This window comes from Equus caballus, chromosome 19 (genome assembly GCF_041296265.1).
Source record: "Equus caballus isolate H_3958 breed thoroughbred chromosome 19, TB-T2T, whole genome shotgun sequence".
Lineage (NCBI taxonomy): Eukaryota > Metazoa > Chordata > Mammalia > Perissodactyla > Equidae > Equus > Equus caballus.
The window spans coordinates 1,267,473-1,288,308 of record NC_091702.1 but is presented as its reverse complement, the minus strand read 5'-3'; the positions used below and the strand labels follow the sequence as shown (position 1 = coordinate 1,288,308).

General features: G+C 34.7%; 1 pseudogene; it reads left to right on the top strand.

Annotated features, from left to right (window-relative positions):
- LOC138919039 (regulator of DNA class I crossover intermediates 1-like) overlaps window positions 1-20,836 on the top strand; it is a 76,323-nt pseudogene that overhangs the window by 32,369 nt on the left and 23,118 nt on the right.

Here is a 20,836-nt window from a genome sequence, read left to right as displayed (position 1 = left end):
AACAATGAGTGGGTTAAACAGCTAAAAGCTATAATCAGTAATTGCAAAAGGGAAAAAAACTTTAATTCCTAGCTACTTAATCATCAGTGGCTCACTTTCTGCCAGTTTCACCATCAAGTGATATAAATTTTTTGAGAATCAGAGAAAATTAGTTATCCTTTAAAAAAATTTTTAGTCTTTAAAATTGTTCTTTTAGAAGTTTTTAATGTAAGAAACCTATACCTTAAGAATATTTTAACAATTGCTTATGAGAAACCCTTTGGAGTTCTGGTAATGTAGACTAGGCCTTTGTGTGCAAAGCATTTGATTCTGCCTGTCACTGAAGAGCTGCAAAGGATAATTCATTTGGGGAGTTCTCCTTTGGGTTCATGTGATCATTGAGCGATTCATGTTTTCAAACGTGGTGACCCGACTGTTTTATTTTATATCAAATTGTGATTTTCAATATTCATGTTGATCCCAAGATTATTTTTCTTTCAAAGTATATTTCAAATAATTATTTTTTAGCAAATAAGACTTTAATCAATTAGAAAACACATAGATTGTGATTAAAGCTTGAAATGTGAAAGTCCAATGCCATATTATTAATTATTCTTTCCTTTGAATAGCCAAAGTTAAGCTACGTCAGAAAGATAATGGCAGTGATACTAAAATCTCTTGGAAATCTTTCACCTGAATTGTAGATAAATGAAACTTAGATTTCCTGTCATTAGGAGATGACATGCAGGTATGGAGCTTGAGGGTAGAGGGGACCATCGGTGAGAAAGGCAGATGGAAAGGAGCTCAAGTATAATCTTAGTTGATAACCTCTCTTGTCTTAGTAAGGACTGTCAGTTACTGATGACTTGCCTTTACTTGGGACTTTTTCTCTAACTCGTGACCTTTTTCACTTTTATTTTAACTTTCCTTGTCTCTAGTTTATATATTTTGGCAAATCACATGATTGTATCTTCTTTCCTGTAGTCCTCACAAGTCATGGACTCATATCCAATGTTCGAACCTCAATTGAGCAGAATAGAAAACTGCAGCTTCACACCACCATCTTTGTCAGCAGAATTAGCTTCTAACAGAGATATTACAGGACAAGATTTTATTCCCAGAATAGTGCCTAGTCCTCAGAAAGTTGCATATGAAAAAAAAGCAGAATGAACAGGTACCTTTCTTTTTTTAAATACAAGTCTTTATTGAGTTAGATAGGTTACAATCTTGTGAAATTTCATTTGTACATTATTGTTTGTCAGTTGTGTTGTAGGTGCACCCCTTCACCCTTTGTGCCCAACCCCCACCCCATCTTTCCCCTGGTAGCCACTAATCTGTTGTCTTTGTCTACATTTTTAAATTCCTCATATGAGAGGAGTCATACAGAAATTGTCCTCCTCTATCTGGCTTATTTCACTTAACATAATTCCCTCAAGGTCCATCCATGTTGTTGCAAATGGGACGATTTTGTTCTTTTCTATGGCTGAGTAGTATTCCATTGTATATATATACCACATCTTCTTTATCCAGTCATCTGTTGATGGGCACTTAGGTTGCTTCCACATCTTGGCTATTGTAAATAATGCTGCAGTGGACACTGGGGTGCATGGGACTTTTGGAATTGCTGACTTCAAGCTCTTTGGATAGATACCCAGTAGTGGGATGGCTGAGTCATAAGGTGTTTCTATTTTTAATTTTTTGAGGAATATCCGTACTGTTTTCCATAGTGGCTGCACCAGTTTGCATTCCCACCAGCAGTGTATGAGGGTTCCTTTTTCTCCACAACCTCTCCAACATTTGTTACTATTTGTTTTAGTTATTTGTGTCATTCTAATGGGTGTAAGGTGATAGCTTAGTGTAGTTTTGATTTGCATTTCCCTGATGATCAGCGATGAGGAACTTCTTTTCATGTGTCTATTTGGCCATCCGTATTTCTTCTTTGGAGAAATGTCTGTTCATGTCTCCTGCCCATTTTTTGATCGGGTTGTTTGATTTTTTTTGTTGTTGAGTTGTGTGAGTTCTTTACATATTATGGATATTAAGCCTTTGTCAGATATATGACTTGCCAATATTTTTTCCCAGTTAGTGGGTTGGTTGTTTGTGAACAGGTCCCTTTCAATCACTAGTTCTTAGCATTTTATATTTTTGTGATATGCTCTTTTTTTCTTTTTATGGATTGAAAAAATATTAGTTGTGGGTTGCTATAGATATAGCCAAATTAGGAGAGAAATTAAGTATAATAATTCTTCTTAGGTCAAAAACTTAATTCTCTGGGCTGTAGAAGATTATGAATCCCAAAACTGGAATGTTCTTTAAAAGTCTTTGAAATCATCATCTTTTTATAAAATTATTGATAGTAAAATTGACCATAGTTCAATGTGTTATGTAATACTTGATTGTAATCACAGTAAAGGAGTAGTTGGTGATGTCATGATGGCCCAGTATACATGATATGGAAAGGATCCTGTGAATAGCAGTACATAATCTCAGTGATGTCAGAGTAATCTGTTAAAGTATAAGTTGTGATGGCTTGATTCTTTCTATGACTTGAAAGATAGCTGGTTATATGCACTTCCATCCAAGACTATGCACATATATGTATATAGATAGAGATATTTAGTGCTAAAATGTTCAATCCTTGTAGTCTCTATAGTTAAAATTATAAAAACATCCAAATTTTTAAAGTTTGAAATATATACGCCATAGAACATACCAAGAAATGATCTTTTACTAAGTTTACATAGAGTTAAAAAATATAAAATTATTAAAGGTTACTATACTAATATATAATGGTAGTGAGTAAAATGGTTATGTAAACGCTCTATCTTGTTAACAAGGTTAACAAGAATATTTAGTTTTGAATCTCTCCCATTTTTAGCATGAGGTGGTTTTATGTCATATTTGTGTACTATTTCTAAATTAATTTATAATTAGCAAATTTATGATAATTTATAAATTGTAGTTATATATTACAGTATTATAGTTATATACAATATGTAATGATATTCAATTTTATTGAAGTATGTTTTCTGCTTTTCAGAGAAGGGAAAATGAAGTATTGTGCTAGGCTTATTAATTTAAGGACCCAATAATTTTTTGTTGTTGCTTTGGTGAGGAAGATTGGCCCTGAGCCAACATCTGTTGCCAGTCTTCCTCTTTTTGTTTGAGGAGTATTGTTGCTGAGCTAACACCTGTGGCCCTCTTCCTCCATTTTGTATATGGGTTGCTGCCACAGCATGGTTTGTTGAGTGGTATGTAGGTCTGTGCCCAGGATCTGAACCAGTGAACCCTGGGCCGCCGAAGCATAGTGTGGGAACTTAACCACTATGCCACTGGGCTGGCCCCCCAATAATTTTCGAGTGATGCAATGAAAAACATTCAGTTACCCATTCCATTTGTATTTTATAAGACTAAAACTTGCATCCTACATCAGCTTTAACTCATCCTTGCTTTGTTAAATAGTTTATAGGATAGAGAATGAGACCCTGTGTAATCTATACTTGAATAATCTTCTACTTAGAGACTGCAGGTTAGTGATTATCTCCAAAGGGGTAAATAATGTTGTACTTCATATGGCAGAAGAGAGAAAAGAGAAGCTAACGTCCCTGGTAAGGTGTGGTGTCACATTGTGAAGTATTAGGGAATTTATTTATTTGGATATATATTTGGAGAGATTTCAGGAAAATTAAAATGAGACTATAACTTACATAAGAAAATGAGTTGAAAAACAGGTTAGAATAAAAAGTGGTCTGGGGCTTACTAGTCCCTGGAGAAGTAGATTGAGCCAATATATAATATTCTCTTCTGTTTTGATTTGTTTGTGTGTTTCTCGCTTCAAGGGATGACATTGTCCCTGCACCATTGACACTGTCTCTCTGAGGCTGAGATGAGATGTGTTATCAGACTTTATTTTCAGCTTTTGTTGATTTTAGACGTTTTTTTAAAAAAAGACTTTTAGTATCTCTTTTTGCCTGCACGCTTTTTTTTTTCTGACTCTTTCTGTCATTGCTTGTCTTTGGACGTCTCGTTTCTGTGTTTCATGGCTTATACATAAAATATACTACAGATATGAATTATTATTGCTGGATAGATTAGTGTTGGGCCATTATAATATCTTTATATGGTACCTTCCTCATTAACAAATGGGTTATCACATCTGCTTTTCACAAGAGTCTGTCCATACTTTCCCCGTTTTGCACTCAGTGGTAGCGATATTCAGAAAGATTAAAGTAGCAGAGGCTGGCCCTGTGGCCGAGTGGTTAAGTTCACGCGCTCCACTACGGCGGCCCAGGGTTGTGCCGGTTCGAATCCTGGACGTGGACATGGCACAGCTCGTCAGGCCATGCTAAGTCGGTGTCCCACATGCCACAACTAGAAGGACCCACAACTAAAAATACACAACTATGTACCGGGAGGTTTTGGAGAGAAAGAAGAAAGATAAAATCTTTTTTTAAACAAAAGATTAAAGTAGCAGTCTAAAATTACTTAGTAAATGGAGGAACTGAGATAAGTACAGTTGTTTCCTTGGGAGAAATCATTATTTTCTGTCAGCGATATTTAACTTTTATTTACTCAAGATCTTGGTGTTCCGGGTCTTTTTTTTTTTAATCTTTTTTTACCTCTGAGAAAATGGTTAGCTCACCATAGATCAACCCTGTTATTTTAGCAGTCATTCAAATACTGACACTGCTTTCATTATTAGAACACTATTTATTTTGTTTTCAATAAGGACACTCTTTCTTTTAGACTAAAAAATACATTTTTAAACTATAGATGTCTACTTAAATGAGGTTTTACGGTAAATTATTTAAATTGTATATATGTACATTTACCCTTTTGGCAGGTTCTTCCTTTTTTTTTTTCAGCTCAGTAATGTTAATTATTCTAATTCCGTGATTTCCGAATTAAACAAAAATCAAGATGCTTTCAGTCCATCATATAAAACAGCACAATTTGGAACATTATTTGAAAGATTAAACAGGTAAGCAAAGATGTTGAAGGAAATAAAGAACCTGTAGCATGCTTTCTTTGAGTTATTAATTTGATTTTACTGGACAGAAGTAGTTTTAGTTAGAAATGTAAACAGACCTAAGTAAAACTTCTAAGGAAAAAAAACCACTGTAAGTAAAATGTAGCATTTAATTAAAGTAGTTATAAGTAACGATTTTCTGATGTACATATCTACCTTTCATTTATTTATTTTAAAAAAAATTTTGGGCCAAGGTGCTTTGCATCTGTTTTATAATCCCTGTTTTATGAATTACTACTTTCTTTTTCTTTATCATAAACATAATAATATTTTTTTCATATTTATGGTAGTTGATCAGTGCCCCATTTTTATTTTCTAGGTGTCTGTATTTAAACTCTGGTTTGTTGTTTTAAAAGACATTAGACTTGTAAAACCAGTTTGAATCACTCTTGGTAATCATAATGAGAAACTTTGACTCTGTAATTCTGTCTCAGTCTTCCTCGTTTTAGTAAATGGCACCACTATTCACTCAGTTGCTTAAGCTAAAAAAAAGTTGTACCTGATTCCTTCCTTTCCTTCAACTCCCAATATCTGTTTCACAAAGTATTGTCAATTCTGTATTCTAATAAACTTTAAAGTTATCTACTCATGTCTCCATCTCTACAGGTTCCATTTCAGTCTAAGCCACCACTGCCTCTTGCCTAGAATTGTAATAGCCATATAACAGTTCTTTTTGTTTCCTCTTTGTCCTTAGGTCTATTTTTTTTCACACTTTATTAATGTATAATCAACATACCATAAACTGAACTTATCTAAAATGTGCACTTTGGTAAGTTGTGACATATGTCAAAAATAATGACCATTCATCATCCCCAGTAGTTTCTTTGGGCACCTTTGTAATCCCTTCCTCTGGCTACTTTACATCCCTTACTCCCATCCCAAGGCAACTGCTGATCTGCTTTCTATCACTGTTGATTAGTTTGTATTTTCTAGAATTTTATATAAATTGCATTAATACAGTATGTTTTCCTTGTTTTGGTCTAGCTTCTTTGACCTAGCATAATTTGAGATTCATCTATGTCGTTGGTTGTGTATATCAATGGTTCATTCCTTTTTATTGCTGAGTAGTATTCCATTGTATGGCCATAGCACAGTTTATTCATCTGTTGATGACCATTTGGCTTTTTTCTCCAAGTTTTGGCTATTCCAAATAAAGCTGCTATGAAAGTTCATATAGAAGTCTTTGTTTAGACATATGCTTTCATTTCTCTTGGGGAAATATCTACGAGTGGAATGGCTGGGTCATATGGTAGGTATATGATTAAATTTTTAAGAAACTGACAAACTGTTTTCTAAAGTGATTTGTACCATTTTACATCGCATCAGCAGTGTATGAGAGTTCCAGTTGCAGCATACCTTTGACAACACTTGGTAAAGTCAGTCTTTTAAATATATCTGCCATTCTAATCAATATGTAATAGTATCTTACTTTGGTTTTAATTTTGCATTTCCCTAATGACTAATGATGTTGGCATCTTTTCATGTGCTTATCAGCCATTTGTGTATCTTTGGTGAAATGCTTACCTTTTTCCTTTCCTTAGTGGTGTCTTTTTGAAGTAAAAAAGGTTTTAATTTTGATGAGATACAGTTTATTAATTTTTTCATTTAGAAATTGTTTGTGTGTTGTCATAGCTAACAAGTCTTTGACTAAGCCAGGGCCATGAAGATTTTTTCCTATGTTTTTTTCTGTCTTGTAGTTTTAGATCTTACATTTAGGTCTCTGATCTGTTTTGAGTTAACTCTTATGTATTGTGTGAGGTAAGGGTCTAAATTCACCATTTGCATTTGTGGAAAGGAAAGAATATCTTTTCCCCACTGAATTGCTTTGGTACCTTTGTTGAAAATCGATTGACCAAAAATGTAAGTTGTTTTTCTTTTCCCCCAGGAATCTCAGTTCTGTTCCATCGGTTAATTATGTCTATCTTTATGTCAGTGCCACACTGTCCTGATTGCTATAGCTTTACTGTATGTTTTGAAATTGAGAACTGTATTAGTCTTCCAGTTTATTGTTCTTTTTTGAAAATGTTTTGGCTTTTCTTAGTCCTTTGCATTTCCATGTAAATTTTAGCATCAACCTGTCAGTTTCTGGAAATAAAAAAAGCCTACTTGGATTTTGATAGGGATTGTATTGAATCTGTAGATCAATTTGGGGAAAATTGCCATCTTAACAATAGTGATTTTTCCAATCCATGAACATGAAATGTTTCTCCTATTCATTTTTTTTTGAATGTCGTAACAGCTTTATTCATAGTGGTCCCAAATTTGAACTAACCGAGATGTCCATTAATAATAGAATATTATGGGGCTGGCCTGGTGGCATAGTGGTTAAGTTTGCGTGCTCCACTTCGGTGGCCTAGGGTTTGCAAGTTTGGATCCCAGGTGCAGACCTAGCACCACTTGTCAAGCCGCACTGTGGTGGCATCCCACACAAAATAGAGGAAGATTGACATAGAGGTTAGCTCAGTGACAATCTTCCTCAAGCAAAAAGAGGAAGATAGGCAACAGATGTTAGCTCAGGGCCAGTCTCCCTCACACACACACAAAAGAATAGAATATTATATAATATTCATGCAGTGAAATAATACACAGAAATGAAAAAAAATAAACTGCTGATACATGCAGTAACAAGCATCTCCATGGAAGAATCTCAACACAAAAAGAGGACCATTGTGTAATTCCATTTATGTGGAGTTCAGAACCTGGCTGAATTAATGAATGGTGATAGCACTCAGAATGGTGGTTACTGTTGGGAGGTGTGGACTTGGAGGGGCATGAGAGAACCTTCCAGTGTGTTTGAAGAGTTTTATTTTTCCAGATTTATTGAGATATAATTGACAAATAAAAATTGTATATATTTAAGATGTTCAAGATGATGATTTCCTATACATATACATTGTGAAATGATTACCACAGTCAAGCTAATTAACACATTCATCACCTCAAATAGTTACCATTTTTGGGTATGTGATCAGACCACTTAAGATCTGCTCTATTAACAAATATGCAATTTACAAGTATACAATATAGTATTATTAACTATAGTCATCATCTTGTACATTAGATCCCCAGAACTTACTCATCTTATAACTGGAAATTTGTACCCTTTGACTAATATCTCATTTCCCCTACTCGCCAGCATCTGGCAACCACCATTCTATTCTCTGCTTCGAGTGTGACGTTTTAGATTCCATGTATGGGTGAAATCATATAGTGTTTGTCTTTCTGTGTCTGACTTATTTCACTTAGCATAATGTTCTCCCTCTTCATCTATGTTGTCACAAATGGCAAGATTTCCTTTTTTATGGCTGAACCATATTACATTGTGTTTGATCTTCTTTAATTTCTCTGAGTAATGGATTTTTTTTTTTAAAGATTGGTACCTGAGCTAACAACTGTTGCCGATCTTTTTTTTGTCCTGCTTTTTCTCCGCAAATCCCCCCAGTACACAGCTATATATTCTAGTTGTGGGTCCTTCTACTTGTAGCATGTGGGATACTGCCTCAATGTGGCCTGATGAGTGGTGCCATGTCCGCGTCCAGGATCCGAACCGGCAAAACCTTGGGCCGCTGAAGTGGAGCGTGTGAACTTAACCACTTGGCCACTGGGCTGGCCCCTCAGTGATGTATTGTAGTTTTCAATATATAAGCAGTGTGCTGCTTTTGTTAAATTTATTTCTAAGTATCTTATTCTTTTTATGCTGTTGTGAATTGAATTATTTTCTTAATTTCATTTTTGGATTGTTCATTGCTAGTGTATAGAAATACAATTAATTTTTGTATATTGATCTTGTATCCTTCAACTTTGCTGAGATCATTATTAGTTCTAGTAGTATTTTTGTGGATTCTTTAGGAGTTTCACCATACTGGATTATGTTGTCTATAAATAAAGGTGTTTTTATCTCTCCTTTTTCAATCTGGTTGCCTTTTACTTGTTTTTCTTGCCTGAGTGACTACAACCTCTAGTACAGTGTTGAATAGCAGTGACAAGAGTGGACATGCTTGCATTTTTCCCACTCTTAGGGAAAAAGCATTTAGCCTTCACTATTAAGTATGATATTAGCTGTAGGTTTTTTTGTAGGTGCCCTTTATCAGGTTGAGGAAAGTCCCTTCTATTCCTAGTTCATTGAACGTTTTTATCATGGATTTTGTCAAATGCTCTTTCTGTGTCCCTTGAGATTATCATCTAGTTTTTTCCTTTATTCTATTAACATGTAATATATTACCGTCTTTTGAAGTATTAAACTACCTTGCACTCCTGGGTTAAAAGCTGCTTGGTCATTATATATAAACCTCTTCATGTAATGCTGGATTTGGTTTGCTAATATTTTGTTTATGATTTTTGCCTCCATATTCATTAGGAAAATTGGTCTGAATTTTTCTTTTCTTCTTATGTTTTTTGTCTGGCTTTCATATCAGGATAATACTGGCCTCATATAATAAAGTGTAAAGTGTTTGCTCTATTTAATAGAAGAATTTGTGGATTCTTTAGATGTTTTTGCATCAGGGCTATTCTTAGTGGGAAGGCTTTTTACTAATTTTTTTTACTTGTGTAAAGATCTATTCAGATTTTCTAATTTCTTCTTGAATCAGTTGTAGTAATATGTGTTTTTCTAGGAATTAATCCGCTTCATCTAAGTTGTATGATTTGTTAGCATAAGGTGATTTATAGTATTCCCTTGAAATCCTTTCAGTTTCTGTCAGGTTGGTGTTGATGTCCCTTTTTGAGTTCTACATCTGTGTCTTTTCTCCTTTTTTTCTTGGTCAGTGTAGCTGAAGATTTGCTAATTTTATTGGTCTTTTTAAAGAACTAAGTTTAGGGTTTTATCAATTTTCTCTATTTTTCTGTTTTTCATTCCATTGATCTCTGCCCTAATGTTTATGATTTCCTTTTTCTGCTTGCTTTTGGCTTAGTTTGCCTGTCTTTTTTTAGTTTCTTAAAGTGCAAGCTTAACTTACTGATTTGATATATTTCTTCTCTCCTAATACAGGCATTAAAAGGTATAAATTTCCCTCTAAGCAGTGCTTAGAGGCCAACCAATGATTAGTTGGAGGTTGTGTTTAAGTACCTTCAGCTAACAAGGCTTCCTCCCTTGCACAAGACCTTACACTCAGCCAGGGATGAGTAGATACCTGTAGCTCTTTCTGGTCTCTCCTGAGTCTGCACTCAGCCTTACACATGTATGCAACCTTCCAGACCACCAGGAGGGTCTGGGAGTTTATCAAAGCCTCTTGTACCTTTTTGTTTTCTGGATCTCTCTATGAAATTTCTGGATGGTTTTTGCTTGCTCCAAATATCTCAGCCTCAGGCAGCTGCAATTTTGGGCTTCTTTGATAGTTTGCCACCAAGACCATGATTATTTTTGACAAATTCCCTGGGCATGAGTCTCCCACCTTCCCGACCCTCTCCAGACAAGCTCAGCCTTGGTAGGCTACCAGCCATGGAGTTGGGGGTGGAGGGATGGTGGCAGCCTAAGGCTAAAACTCCACAGGCTCCCACTGGTTCTACTAAGGTTGAGTAGTTTTTCTTGAAGTACTGCTTCACAGTTTATTGGATGCCATTGGTCACTCCCCATATTTGAGATGATTTTTTTGGTGAGTGTTATCTGGTTCTGTTACTGCTTTTAGGGCACAAGATTTGCCAGGTTTCTCAGTCTCTCATTCCAGAAGTCTGGCCCCACAATTGATTAATTTTGAATGTTAAACCAACCTTGTATTCCTGAGATAAACCCTGCTTGGTCACAATGTGCTAACCTTGTTATGCATTCATTGGATTTGATTTGCCAAAATTTTGTTAGGGATTTTTACATTAGTCTTCATGAGGGAGATTACTTTCTAGTAATATCTTGTAATATCTTAGTCTGGTTTTGATATCAGCCTAATGTTGGTGTCATGGAATGAGTTGAGAAGTATTCCCTCCTGTGTAATTTTCTGAAAGAGTTTGTGTAGGATTGGTACATTTCTTCCTTAAATGTCTGGTAGAGTTCATCAGTGAAGTCAGTTGGTATGAAGTTCTTTTTGTGAGAAGGTTTTTTTTTTTTACTATAATTTCCATTTTTTACTAGATAGAAGGCTAGTTGGATTATTATTTTTTTAGTGAGCTTTGGTAGTTTGTGTCATACAAAAAATGTATCGATTTTATCTATGTTGTAAAATTTATTGACTTAAAGTTATTCATAATATCTCCTTATTATGCGTATGAAATCTTTAACTTCTGTAGTGATGTCTTTTCTCCCATTACTAATATGGGTAAGTTGTTTCTTCTCCCCTTTTTCCCAGTGATTATTCTGATTAGAGACTTGCCAATTTTATTTATTTTCTCACAGAATCATCTTTCAGTGTCACGTATTTCTTTTGTTTTTATTTCATTGAATTCTGCTCTTATCTTTATTTCCTTTTGTCTGTTTACTTTGGATTTAATTTACTCCTTTTTTCCTGATTTCTTAAGGTGAAAGCTGAGGTCATTGACTTGAGACTATTTTTCTTTTCTAATGCACGTGTTTAGTGCTGTAAATTTTCCATAACTGCTGCTTTGCTGCATCCTACAAATTTTGATATGTTTTGTTTTATTTTCATTCAGTTAAAAAACTTTCTAGTTTTCCTTTTGATTTCTTCTTCACTCCATGAGATATTTAGAAATTTGTTATTTGGTTCCTAAAGACTTTTCTGTTATCTTTCTAAATTAATTCCATTGTGGACAGGGAACATCCTTTGTGTGATTTGAATCCTTTCAAATTTATTGAGACTTGTATTATGGTTATGAATATAGTTTACATTTAGTGCAACAATTGATATATGATTGGATTTGTCTGTTCTCTTGCTATTTATTTTTTATTTCTCCCATATAATCTTTGTTCCCTTTCCCTCTTTTCTGCCTTTATTTGATTTTAGTCTTTTTTATGACTTACTTTATCCTTTTGTTGGCTTGTTATCTATAACTCTGTTTTGTTTTTCAGTGGTTTCTTTAGAATTTATTGTATATATTTTAATTTATGACAGACTATATTCTAGTTGTGTTATACTACTTCAAGTATTGTGTAAGAACCCTGTAATGGTATGCTTCCGTTTCTCCCCTCTGGCCTTTGTGGTGTTGTATTCATACATTCACTTATATAAATGTTATAAATCCAAAAATATATTATTGTTCCTTTTGCTTTAAAGAGAGTTAAAAATTAAGAAAATATGTTTTTTATACTTAAGCACAAATTTATCATTTTTGGTGGTCTTTGTTATTTTGTGTAGATCTAGATTTCCGTGTGGTGATATTTTCCTTGAAAGACTTTTGTTAACATTTCTTATAGTGTGGGGCTGCTAGTAATTAATTCTTTCAGCTTCTGTGTATTTGTAAGTTTTTATTCTTTTCTTTTTGAAAGGTATCTTTTGCATTGTTTCCTACTAGAAGTTGCTGTCATTCTTATCTTAATATCTATATATCTAATATATAATTTTTCTCTGTTTCTAAGATTTTTCTATCATAGATTCTCCATGGTGGATTTTCTATCATAGATTTCTATCCATTGATTAGGATGTTCCTTTTCTTTTTATTTCTTGTCTTTGAGCTGCATTGAGCATCTTGGATCTGTGAACTTAGTTTTTATCGAATGTGGAAAATTCAGCCATTGATTTTTTGGATATTTTTTATTCCTCTCCTCTCTTCTTTGGGGACCTTAATAACATGTAAGTTAGTCCATTTGAAGTTGTGTCACAGTTTATTGATGCTCTGTTTATTTATCTTCATCTTTTTTTCTCTCATTGTTTCATTTTATATAGATTATATTGCTTTTTCTTCAGATTCTCTAGTTGTATCTTCTTTGGTGTCTAATCTCTGTGTAAATCTATTCAGTATATTTTTTATCTCTAGAAGTTTGTTTTGACTCTTCTTTATATCTTCCATGTTTCTATTCAACATCCTCAGTCTTTCATCTATCTTTTTGGACGTAGGGAATATAGTTCTGATAACTCTTTTAATGTCCTTGTCTACGAATTCTATCATTTGTGTCATTTCTTGGTCTATTTCTAATAATTGATTTTTCTCTTCATTATGGGTTGTAACTTTCTACTTTTTTGCATTCCTGATAATTTTTTTTTAGATTGTATACATTATGAATTTCATCTTTTTGGTCTGGAAATTTTTGTATTCCTATAAATTTTCCTGAGGTTTTTCTGGGATTTTAGTTGCTTGGAAACAGTATGATCTTATTAAGGCTTGCTTTAAACTTTGTTAAACAGGACCAGATACACCTTCACTCTGTGGCTAATTTTGCCCCCTGCTAAGGCAATATCCTTCTTGTATTCTTAGAGTTCCTTTGAATTAAGAGGTTTTCCACTCTAACTGGTGGAAACACAAAATTTTCCCATTTCTGTTTGAGTTCCTGGAATTGTTCAATCTTCTCATCTTGGGTGTTGCTTTTCCCAGCCTTGGGTAATTACTTCATACGCATGTGCTGATCAGTACTTAGCTGAAGATTTGAGAACTTTCTGTAGATCTCTGGAGCCCTCTCTCTTTGAAGCACTCTCCTTCATGGTACTCTGCCCTGCATACTCTGTTCTCTGCAGTCTTCCTGACCTTCCAGTGCTCTTTCCTCAACAAAGGGAATCTGTGGGCTCCAACTGGATTTCCCCTCTCTGTTCTGTGGCTTGGATACTCTCTCCAAGCAATAAGCTAGGAGCAGTCATAGAATTCACCTTACTTGTTTTCTCTCTGTCAGGGATCGTTATCCTATTCTATCCAATGGCCCAAGTCTGAAAGCCATTGTCTCATACAGTTTGTCCAGTTTTATAATTCTGTCAGTCAATGAGGCTAAATCTTGTTTCTCTAACTTCATTTTGGCCAGATGGAAATCAGCATATTCGTATTCACCCAGCAGTCAGACTGATATTTTTTAAGGCAAAAAGCAAGAGAGTTTTACTTTTGTACTTAGCAATTTTCAATATTTCTTATTGCTCTTTTCCAAAATAAAGCTCTACATGATCTGGGCCCTTTTGTACCTTTTAAGCCTTAGGCCGTAAGTTTTCTTTCACTGATTCTATTCTAGCTTTACTCCTCTTCTTTTTGTTTCTCACATGTGCTGCAAATCTTGTATTTGTGTTTATTCCATCCCCCTGCAGTATGCATACTCCTCTCTTTATATGTCTAATCATTCTGTATCTTTAGCTTATTTATCACTTCTTTGCTAGGAACTTTCCTGACCAGCTATCTGAAAAGGACCTCCAACACAAGTTGTTCCATCGTCTGATCTTGTAGCACCTATAAAGCTGCTGTAATTATCTTTTTTATTTGTTTATTTCTTTTATCCATTGTACTTATTAATGGTTAGTTATCTTATTTATTTGTTATTATCTTCCTTCACTAGAATATAAGCTGTATTATCTCCCTACCACATGGCAGGCATACATTAAATATCTATTTAATGCACATAAAAGGCTTATTTAGATAATGAATTTATCCATATTGTAGTCCGTAAATGAATGAACTTTTATCTATAGGAAAAAGTGTTAAAGAAGTTGGATCGATTTATCTTAGTAAGGCTTTTATATTTTTAGCATCATTTCTCTCTGTCATCTTTACAAGTAGCAATCCTTCCCAACATTCAGTCCCCAACTCAAATGCCACCAACTTGATTTTTCTCAAGTAAAAGCATTTCTTTTATTTACTGTCGTAACACTGTAGAATAGCACTTATCACTTTCTAGTTTTTCTTTCCCCTTCCGGACTATTTCTTGTGAGCAATAACTGTGCATTATACATTTCTCTGTTCTCCAGATCTCTCAGTGAGTGATTCTTCTGAGTCAGAATGCTTAAAATGCTGTTTAAAAATGATTATTTACATTTGTAGTGTGCTTTCTAATTTATGAAGTGCTTTTACATTTATTTTCTCATTTAAAGTAATACAGTTTCTCTGGTGTGAATGGTGTATATTATTGTGTGCTATAGGTTATGCCTTTGATATCACAGAATAACATTATTCTGCTCAAAACACCACTAAGACCCGTATTGAGAAACAGTGTAGGATCACGGTCTATGAACATTCCTGGACAAAATCTCTCTCTCTCCTTAATGCCAAACTGAATTCTTTTCTCTCTCTGTCCCCAATACGTGGCATAGTGCCTGGAACACGGCAGGTGGACCTGCTCATTAGATGTTTAATGAATAACTTAAAAAATAAAATTGGAAATCAATCAGTTTTAGCGGTCTATGTTTCTTTTCTAAATTTCTTTGGTACCTCCAATCTCTGGAACAGCCCACCCCTAAGTAAATTTGTGGATAGTCAATGGCAACAAAGTCCAGAGTATCTTGATTTTTTTTTTTTTGTTAGATTGGCACCTGAGCTAACATCTGTTGCCAATCTTTATTTATTTCTGTTTTTCTTCTTACCCCCAAAACCCCCCAGTACATAGTTGTATATTCTGGTTTTAGGTCCTTCTGCTTCTGCTATATGGGACGCCATGTCAGCATGGCTTAATGAGCAGTGTGCTAGGTCCGCACCCAGGATCTGAACTGGCGAAACCCTGGGCTTCCGAAGTGGAACGTGTGAACTTAACCTCTCTGCCACAGGGCCAGCCCCAGAATATCTTGATTTTTAATTATTTCGTATAATAGCTTTGATTCTTTTATACAAGTTGGACATAACTTAGAATTATGATTTATACATTAGAAGGGAACTTATAAGTTATCTAGGCTAACCTTTTCATCTAATTCGTCTTATCTCTTGGCTTTATTACATATATATGCATTTGTATCTGTATTGCTCTCCCTTGGGAACTTCAGAGTTGTTTTTATATCCTTGTTAGGTTGAGAGATATCTGTTATAGTGTTCTGATAACTCTGATTTGATGTTTTAACACTGGGGATAATTTTTCCCTGCAGTGTGTTCAAAATATCTTTCTCTGATTAAACAGAGCAGCAGTTACATGCAGTGGTTGTCTAGGGTATTCACTAGACCTTATTACAGAAGACATGATATAGGTTGGTCATATTTTGTTAATATAACAGTGAATTGAACCACATCATACTTCATTTCAACACATTTTTTTGTGTTGAAATACAAAACTAAGTGTAGATTATTTTCATACTCACTGAGGCACATTAGACAAATTTCCACCCAAAAAAAATATTATTTATTCAAATAAAAAACTGAAAACATAGTCCAGGTAAATGTTAGTAGCTACTCAGTATGTTCTCTAAGAATTTAACTTTAAGTTTCTAAATGAAAATTTTCTATGCTTTTCTTGTTAAATATGTTTTTATTTATCTCAAAGTCCAGGAAATCGGAATTTCCTTACTGAAAGACCTGATATAGTTACAGGTGAAGATTGTGGAACCATGGATGAGAGAAGACAGTCAGACTTCATTATTGAAAAACAGTCAGTACAACATATTTTGGAAGAAAATAGGAAAGAGATTTCAAGTTTTCTTGAAGATGCGAACCAGCCAACACCCAGCCTTCTGTCAGAGAATTGTGACTCTTTTATTAGTGAAAATGTGATCAATTTATTAAACATAGATCAGTGGAGTATAAAGAAAACCTTTGACAAGTGTGGTTTTGACAGTATGGGAGATATTTGTGCAGTCACTAGTTCTGATAAAAACCATTCCACTGAGAGATGCATTAGAAGTACTTTTACAAATCCAGAGTTGACTTTTAGTAATTCTACTTTTAATAAGACAAGTTACCCAGAAAAGTGTCAGCCAAACAAGAACTATCAGAAAGAGTATAACGATCATGAAAGAAATAATCTTAGTACATCTTTTGAGAAGGATAGTTTCCCAGCCAGCTCTGAAAAAAAAGGTTGGTGTTATACGCGAGAAGGGTAATAATCTATTGGTCTTTTTGTTTTTAGTACATATTTATATATAATATAGATATGTGTGTGTGTGTGTGTGTGTGTGTGTGTGTATTTGGAGGAGTATAAAATTGAAAATAGAGTGACTGTCTATTATGTGACATTGTGTGGACCAGTGATTTCGTTCCATATGGGTCATGCTAATAAGCTTCCAATTTAAAAAAAAGAACTAGTCTGTGCTAGAGTTTTAGTTCAATGCATACTTTTATTTTTAAAGGAAAATTTGAAAGTGATTACCAAGAGAAGGCACCACAGAAGACAATCCAGATATATCCAGTGAACCGTTTGTAAGTTTTCAGGTAAATCTGGGGAATGCAATTCAGCATCTAGTATAATGCGTATTGAAGGGTTGAATTGATGCAATGTGAGGTAGGGGTGTTGCTGTCTCAGAGTGGGCAGACTGGCCTCTACAAAGGCTTACCAGTTGTCAGAATCTTAGTAATATCATCCTAGTTGAGAGTATGGTGCTCGTATTTGCCAGCACAAAGCCGTCATCTTATCTGAATCTTAGTGTTAATTAGATTTGAGAAAACTGACTTATGTGTTCAAGAAACTTACACACTCACCAGAATGTCAATTTATTAATTTACAGTAAGAAATAGAAGGGTTACTTATATAGGAATGTTTACTGGCATGATAAGCATGTTTTCTAATTTTTGGCAGCTCTCCATGGGAAGGTGGCTTGGTTAGTATAGAATCAGAACAAGGGAGTAATAGAATTCAGATGCTAATGGCATAAGCAAACATATCAAGAGTTTATGGGACTGCAGTTATACTTAATTAAAGAAAACTTGTAGTTTCGGAATAGTCCTAACTTTCTTGGTAATAATTGTGGTTTAGTCAAATCTTGGTAATTAACAATCATGAATTAGAATAGGTTTTTATTTTAGAAGTACTTTCTTATGGAAATATTTAAAATATCTATTTGTAAAAAGAATACCTATATGCCATTTTTATGGGATTGGCACAACGAATAAAACATTCAGAACTTATTTAATAAAATAAAAAAATTAGGTTCTTTGCTGTCAAACTTCCAGGTATTCAGAAACTTATGAATAAAAATTAGCATGTTAGACCTTGAATTTTAAAATGTACTTTATGAAAGTGATTTTAGAACATGGTTCTCAAAGCTGGGTGCAGAACTGAATCACTCAAGGGGGTGATTTTAAAATACAAAATACCAAATTTGACCCACACCCTTAGGATGGAGCTTATTTATTTTTTAAAAAGCTTCCCTTATAATTCTGATCTGCAGCCAACTTTGGGAACCATAATTTAGAACAATAATTTTCAGAGAGAATAAATCAAACTTTAATACTGTCTTATTTGTGACCCTAGGGGTAACATCCCTTTGAAAGAATTGCCTTCTAAGCAGTCGTGGAACTTTGGACTTGGTGAGGTAAAGTACATTTTACATTATCTTTCCAATTAAGTCAGTTGATAATTCATGTCATATTTTAGTATTTGCAGTGTACTTTCATTTAAGGTTAGCTTTTATTGAAAAATTTCTTTTTAGGCTACTTTTCCTTACTCTGGAGAAATTATAGTTTAGGTCTAGAAATAAAATTATTGCCTTTTCAGAAACTATAATGTGTTTATTTGAGAAAAACCAATCTAGATGCATTTATTTCTTTATTTCTTTAAATTTTTATTTTTTTCGGATGTACATCGTATTTCGAATTCTGTGTACATTACATCATGTTCCCCGCCCGCACGCTAATTATAGTGCATCCCCTCCCATGTGAGCCTAATCACCCCTTTTGCCCTCCTGCCTCCCCCAGTGGTAACCACTAGTCCAATCTCCAATGCTATGTGTTTTTTTTTTTCTTTTTGTCGTTTTTAATCTTCTACTTATGAGTGAGATCATATGGTATTTGACTTTCTCCCTCTGACTTATTTCACTCAGCATAATACCCTCAAGGTCCATCTATGTTGTCACAAATGGCCGGATTTCGTCATTTCTTATGGCTGAGTAGTAGTCCATCGTGTATAAATACCACATCTTCTTTATCCATTCGTCCCTTGATGGGCACCTAGGTGGCTTCCAAGTCTTGGCTATTGTGTATAATGCCGCAGTGAACTTAGGGGTGCAAGGATCTTTATCCCTTTGTGTTTTCAAGTTCTTTGGATAAATACCCAGCAGTGGAATAGCTGGATCGTATGGTAGATCTATCCTTAATTTTCTGAGGATACTCCATCCTGCTTTCCATAGTGGCTGCACCAACTTGCACTGCCACCAGCAGTGAACAAGGGTTCCCTTCTCTCCACACCCTTTCCAACATTCGTTGTTTCCTGTGTTGTTATTTATAGCCATTCTGACCGGAGTGAGGTGATACCTCATTGTAGTTTTGATTTGCATTTCCCTGATAGCTAATGATGTTGAGCATCTTTTCATATGCCTGTTGGCCATCTGGACCTCTTTGGAGAAATCTCTGTTCAGATCTTTTGCCCATTTTCTAATTGGATTGTTGGTTTTTTTTGTTGTTGATCTATATAAGATCTTTGTATATTTTGGATATTAACCCCTTATTTGATATATGGTTTGCAAATAGCTTCTCCCAATTGTTAGGTTCTCTTTTCGTTTTGTTGATGGTTTCCTTTGCTGTGCAGAAGGTTTTTAGTTTGATGTACTCCCATTTGTTCATTTTTTCTTTTGTTTCCCTTGCCTGGTCAGACATGGGACTTGAAAATATGCTGCTCAGACCAATGTCATAGAGCATACTGCCTATGTTTTCTTCTAGAAGTCTCATGGTTTCGGGTCTTACATTCAAGTCTTTAATCCATTTTGAGTTGATTTTTGTGCATGGTGTAAGGGAATGGTGTACTTTCATTCTTTTGCATGTGGCTGTCCAGTTTTCCCAACACCATTTATTGAAGAGACTCTCCTTTCTCCATCGTATGCTCTTGGCTCCCATAAACGTGTGGGTTTACTTCTGGGCTCTCAATTTTGTTCCATTGATCTGTGTGTCTGTTTTTGTGCCAGTACCATGCTGTTTTGGTTACTATGGCTTTGTAGTACAATTTGAAATCAGGGAGTATGATACCTCCAGCTTTGTTCTTTTTTCTCAGGAATCCTGTGGCTATTCGGGGTCTTTTGTTGTTCCATATAACTTGTAGGATTCTTTGTTCTATTTTTGTAAAAAATGTTGTTGGAACTTTGATAGGGATTGTGTTGAATCTATAGATTGCTTTAGGAAGTATGGACATTTTAACGATGTTAATTCTTCCAATCCAAGAGCACGGACTATCTTTCCATTTCTTTGTGTCTTCTTCGATTTCTTTCAACAATGTTTTATAGTTTTCGGTGTAGAGATCTTTCACCTCTTTGGTTAAGTTTATTCATAGGTATTTTATTCTTTTTGTTGCAATTGTAAATGGGATTGTATTCTGAATTTCTCTTTTTGCTACTTCGTTGTTAGTGTATAGAAACGCAACTGAGTTTTGTACATTGATTTTGTATCCCGCAACTTGACTATATTCCTTTATTATTTCTGAAAGTTTTTTAGTGGACTCTTTAGGGTTTTCTAGATATAAAATCATGTCGTCTGCAAAGAATGACAGTTTCCCTTCTTCTTTTCCAATGTGGATCCCTTGTATTTCTTTTTCTTGCCTGATTGCTCTGGCTAGGACTTCCAATACTATGTTAAATAAGAGTGGTGACAGCGGGCATCCTTGTCTGGTTCCTGTTCTTAGAGGGATAGCTTTCAGTTTTTCTCCATTGAAAATGATATTTGCTGTGGGTTTGTCATATATGGCCTTTATTATGTTGAGGTATTCTATACCCATTTTATTTAGAGTTTTTATCATAAATGGATGCTGTATCTTGTCAAATGCTTTCTCTGCATCTGTTGAGATGATCATGTGATTTTTATTCTTCATTTTGTTAATGTGGTGTATCACGTTGTTAGATTTGCAGATGTTAAACCATCCCTGCATCCCCGGAATGAATCCCACTTAATCATGATGTATGATCTTTTTAATGTATCGTT